Source organism: Vicugna pacos, chromosome 33 (genome assembly GCF_048564905.1).
Source record: "Vicugna pacos chromosome 33, VicPac4, whole genome shotgun sequence".
NCBI lineage: Eukaryota > Metazoa > Chordata > Mammalia > Artiodactyla > Camelidae > Vicugna > Vicugna pacos.
Window position 1 is genome coordinate 8,096,356 of NC_133019.1, and position 6,000 is coordinate 8,102,355.

The following is a 6,000-nucleotide window of genomic DNA, read 5'->3' on the forward strand; positions in this document are numbered from 1 at the left end:
CAGAGAAATGCAAATCAAAACCACAGTGAGACAGTACTTCAGACCCACTAAGAAATCTATAGTCAAAACACAAGAACAAGTTGGCAAGGATGTGGGGAAATTGGAACCGTCATACACTGTTGGTGTGAATGTAAAGTGGTGCAGCCAGTTTGAAAAACAATCTGGCAGTTCCTCAAGAAGTTAAAATAATTATTATATGACCGAGGCATTCTACTTCTCATTAGGTACCCAAGAGAAATTAAAACATACATCCATACAAAAACCTATATACAGATTTTCATTGCAGTATTATTCACCATACCCCAAAAATGTCAATAACCTAATTGTCCATCAGCTAATGAATGGATAAATCAAACACGGTATATCCATACCATGGGATATTATTCAGCCATGAGAAGGAATGAAGTACTGATACATGCTGCAACATGGATGGTCCTTGAAAACATGGCTACATTTATATGAAATGTCCAGAACAGGCAAATCTTTTGCGACAGAAAGTAGATTGTTGGTTGCTTCGGGCTGGGGAAAGGTGGGTTGGGGAGAAATGCAGTTATTGCAAATAGGTGTGGGGTTTTGTTATGGGATGGTGAAATCATTCTAAATTGATTGTGGTAGTGGTTGCACAATTCTGTGAATATGTTAAAAATATTGACTTGTACACTTTATTTTTTATTTTTATTTCTTAAAGGAGTCTTTTTAAGTTTTTTGAGGGTAGGAGGTAATTAGATTATTTACTTGTAGAGGAGGTCGTGGGGATTGAACCTGAGACCTCATACATGGTAAGCATGCGCTCCACCACTTGAGCTATATTCTGCCCCCCTTGATTTGCACACTTTAAATAGAGGAATTGAATTGTGTGGTGTATGAGAAGTATCTCAACAAAACACTTTTAAAAAGCTTTTTTAAGTTAGTAAAGAAAGAGGCTGCCGAGCTGGCTTCCCCAAAGTGGGGGGAGCAAGCAGCCACCTGAAAAAACACTGGGAACATTCACCAGACACCGTTGTATTTGGTGATTTAGTGTCTCTCGGGTGTCTGTCTGGGGCCTGCTCTGCCCTCCCCTAGGTGTGTGACCTTCCCCTAGGTGTGTGACCTTCAGCGAGTTACTCTTTCTGAAGCTGAGTATCTTTACCTGTGAGATGGGGATTATCAACCACTAGGCGGGTTACGAGGATTAAGTGAGCCAGTGCACATGGAGTGTTTGGCTCTGTACCTGGCTCATAGGGCTCGTGCCCGGGGAGGGCTGGTATTATGAACTATTGATTAAACAATAATAATGATTAACATTTCCTAAAGCTGCCATAACAAAGTGTTGCCTTAAACAATGCTATGTAAACAACAGAGAATGTAAACATAAACTTAAACAACCAAAATGCATTGTCCCTGGAGGCCAGCAGCCGGCAGTCAAGGTGTCGGCACAGCCCAGCTCTCCGAGCTCTCGGGGAAGGCCCTGTCCCCTGCCTCCCCCCCAGCCTCTGGGAGCCTCCTGTGTCCTTTGGCTCACAGACGCATCACTCCGGCTACCGGGCTGTCTTCTCCCTGCGTTTTCACATTGACTTCCCTCTAAGCATGTCGGTTTCTATGTCTGCATTTCCCCTTTATATAAGGACACCAGTCTTACTGGATTAGGGCTCACCCTAATGACCTCATTTTAACTTAATTACCTCTGTAAAGACTCTGCTTCCAAATAAGGTCACATTCGAGGTTGTAGAGACTAGTACTTCACTCCTAATGTGTTGTTGTTGTTTGTTTGTTTTTGATGACTGGGGGACAAAGTTCAACGTGCAACAGTCGCATTCCCTGTTATCACAGAAGAGGCATCCCCTCCCCAGCGTTTGGACAAGCATATAAAGTAAACCAGACGAGATCCAAGTACCTGTTCTTTTCTGGGATTAATAAAAAGGCCTTTTAATTGCATGCAGCCGCTTTCCCTGAGGCAGTTCCCCCGCAGGCCGCCAGCTGTGGGCAGTGTTCCTCTCTATCCCTTTACCAGGCCTTGGTCCCTCCGGATTCCCGAACAATGCCTAATTCTATTATTTCCAGTGATTTCCCTGTGGGCAGCAGTTTATTTCTGTCATCAAATCTCTGATGAAATCTTTAGCCATGAAATATTTAGTCCAATCCCAACAAATCGTGCATAGTGTTAACATGTCACAAGCTGCCTGCGGCCTGCATTATGCGGTAATTTGGAAGCGAGAGGAGTGATAATGTAGGGCCGGGCTTCTTTTGTGAGCTCGCATTAATGCTGGACCTGGTGCTGTCAATTGACAGCCCATCGATCGGGCTAATAGTGCATGGAGGGGGCAGAATCGGGGCGAGGCAGGGAATAAAGGATATTGACGGCCAGTCGCCAGGATCCCGGCAGCTTTTAATCTATTACTGCTCTCTTTTAATGCAACTTCCGTGTCAACTGCATTTACTTCCCCCAGCTCTGCCTGCTGCGCTGAACTGTGAAGCCAGCGGGATGCCACCCCTAGAGTGGCCCAAAGTTCTCCAGTATTGATTCTTTGATGCTCTGGGGTGTGAATTATAATTATTTCATTAAGCCCTTTAATGGGTATCAACTATGAACCTTCGCCAGCCCAGGCTGGGGTGGCCAGGGCGAGGTCCGCGTCATTAATCTGTGTTCATCTCATTGCCACCAATTGTCCTACCCTCGACCCTATTTTTTTCTTCCTATTATCGCGTCTGTGGTTGTGGTGGGAAGCAGGTCGATCTACTCTCAGAGAGGAGCTGGGAAGGGAAGTTGGCTGGTTTGGGGAGGCCGGAGGGGAAGCCATGGTTGAGCAGATTGCAGTGCTGGCTGTTCACACCGAGGGACTCGCTAATCACTCTGTCAGATCTGCTCTGCCCAGTTCTAGCTTGCCTGTGCAGGGAGGAGATTGATGCACAGTCACTGGGGACAAAGCAAGAGATCTTGAAGTGACTCCCTTGTGTGGCTTTGAGTCCTTTTGTAGCTCAGGAATATTCCACACCCTCACTTAAGTCATTCATCAACCTTCCCAGGGTACAGAGCACTGCCTTGTGCCCTCGGGGAACTGCTACTCTACTAAGGGGTGGAAGGATCAATAAGTAAAGAAGTAACAACAAGAGCCTTGAGAAAGGGCAAAATAATGTTATGGCGCCCCGTGGATGGGGCCTTGACCCAGGCTTGAGGGCCAGGAGGGCTTCCTGGAGGGGCAAATGCCTAAACCGATCCAAGAATGAGTAGGAGGTAGTCATAGGGAAGAAGAAGGGCATGCTAGTCAGCGGAACAGCACGTTGAAAAGGCCTGAGAATGAAAGCAAAAAGGCTGAGGGGGCGGGAATAGCTCAAATGGTAGAGTGCATTCTTAGCATACACGAGACCCTGGGTTCAATCCCTAGTACCTCCTCTAAAAGTAAATAAACCTAATTACCTCCACCCCCCTCCTCAAAAACAGAAACAAAAACACACCTAAACTAAAAAAACAAAAAGCATATGAAATTTGGAGACCTCATCTAGTTGAGTAAGGCCAACATGTTGTATGAGGTGGGGACAGGTCCCTCCCCTACCCCAGGTCCTTGTCTTCCATGATGCAAGACAAGCATGATGCCAAATCCAATCTGCTATGCATTTCGCTCGCAGCCCACTCCCTTGATGTGGGGTGGAGAGTTCTCATCCACCTGAATTGCGATCATACCAGGGTTAGGAGTGGGTGAGGTGGTTTGCTGAATTGCAGAGACCACTTGCTTTGAGGACAGGCTGATTTGGATTCAATACAAAGACCAATTTCCCAACAGTTAGAGCCATCTGACAGTTCACGTCAATGCTGAGAAAGCACCTGGTGTGTCTGTGGTGTTATCCTGACTCTGGAGGGCCGTGGACATGAGTCTCAGGGACTCTGTCCTGAGGAGTTCACAGTGGAGACGTCAGCAGAAGCTCTGTTAGGCTGCAAAAGGAAAGCGCTGGGGAGGCTGGGCTAACTACTTCGATTGTTAAATAGTGTGAACATTCTGGATTATTCTGGATGTCGGAACCGGCATCCGTGGCTGAGTTGAAGTAACAGGAAGCAGTTTCCAGGCTATTACGTCAGTTACTAGATTATCGCTTCTAGCGCCAAAGCCATTCTTTTAGGCTCTGCTTTTCAGAGTGGGGTCGGGGACTCTGAAAATCGTATTTCCCTTGCCAGCTGGAGCCCTGTTAAGTCCCCCTGTTAGGGGGCGTCAAAGGGAGACTGGAGAGAAGGAGGAGGAATGAGGGACTTCCATGTCCTTGTTTGCTGTTACTGATTGCATTGTTCAGCGGTGGCCCTCCACCTTGACCGTAGCAGCTGGTTCTAGTTTCCAGCTGTTTTCCAGCGCAGCCAGAGCACAAATCACACTGGCCCTTCAGGGGTTGTCAGCACTGGGTGAAACTGCACCCTCAGAGGTCTGAATCTCAGTCCCGCCGGGCTCTCCTCCTGAGGTACCAGCCGTGACCAGGTAGCACCCCTCCTCAAAGGGCTGGGTCCCTGGCCTCTCAGGGACCCAGCTAAGCTTCTAGGTTCCATCTGCCCTTCCTCTTCCCTTTGTGCCCCAGCCTTGGACGAGGTGACTGAAGTTATTAGCTCTGTATCCCCTTTTAGCTTTGTCAGTTATCCAATACTGATTTAACCAGTTTCCTCTGGGAAATTCTCTCCATTAAAACTCACAGTATGGTTTCTGATTTCTTAACTGGACTCTGACATAATTACTCTCAAGAAAGCTTTTGTTACAACCAGTTAGATTGGTTAAAAACGAAATTTCATGACTTGCGAGGTTACAGAGTATTCATCTCCAAATATATGGAATTAGAGAATTTCTAAACCTGAAAGCATCTTTAGGAGTCATTTATCGCCCCCCATCATTTTACTGAAGTCCAGAAAATTAAAGATGACTTACTGAAAAGTATATTATTTCACTGAATACTTATATATAGCACTTCCTCTATGGGAAACACTGTTCTGAGCACTTTGATAAATAGGTCATTTAAACCATAACAACATTCTCCAGTAGGTACTATTATCATTCCCCCTTTCCTAGGGTAGGAAACCAAGATACAGACAGGGTAAGTAACTTGCCCAACATCACACAGCTAGTAAATTGCAGAGCTGAGATTCGGACCAGAGATTTCTGGCCTGGGTTCCTACTTTGACCCGTTTTCTCTGTCTTGCTGTGAACGAGCAGCCGTGCCCAGAGTAGGACCACTGCCTTCCATTCTGGCGTCCCTGCTGCCATGCTGACGGTAGACCAGTCTGCCATCTGGTGAGCCTTCCAACTCTCAGATGCCAATTTCCATTACGTTTTTGCAAACGTCCCGTTACCTACCTCAAAAAGTTCTATGTTATGCTGATTCACCACCTATAGTGAGAAGTTCTCTACGGTCTTGCGCGGTGTCTGGCGCTGTGCAGCGTGGATACTCAGGACATATTTAAAGACAGGCTGAGTCTGTAATTACTGTTAGCATTCATGCCATTCGTAGTATTCATAAACACCTAATATTTATATTAAACATTAGAAAAAGGTTCTTTTTTTAAGAGTTAAAATATTTTTAATTGGGGTAAACTACATATAACAAACTTTACCATCTTAACCATTTTAAAGTGTACAGTTCAGTAGTGCTAAGTAGGTTCACAGTGTTGTAACCCAACCTCCAGAACTTTTCCATCTTACGAAACCGTGAAGCCACAGCTCCCCCGTTTTCCACTCCCCTCAGCCCCTGGGGAAGTGGAAGGATCATTCTACTTCCTGCTTCTAAGAATTTGACTATTAAACCTCATATAATGTATAAAACCTTTTTATAACCAACTCATTTTACATTCTTAATCTGTTTTGGTTACAATAATAATCTGCTTATACACACACTATAAGCAGCAGGATAGAGCCTCTTAGAGAGTGGCCAGGACCATTTCCATTTTTTTTTTCAGGCTCTGAAGATACTAAGAAATGCCAAATTGAGATGACAAAAACTGTGGTATATTTAAAATTTTATTACATGGAATAAATGAATGCTTTAAAGAATGCA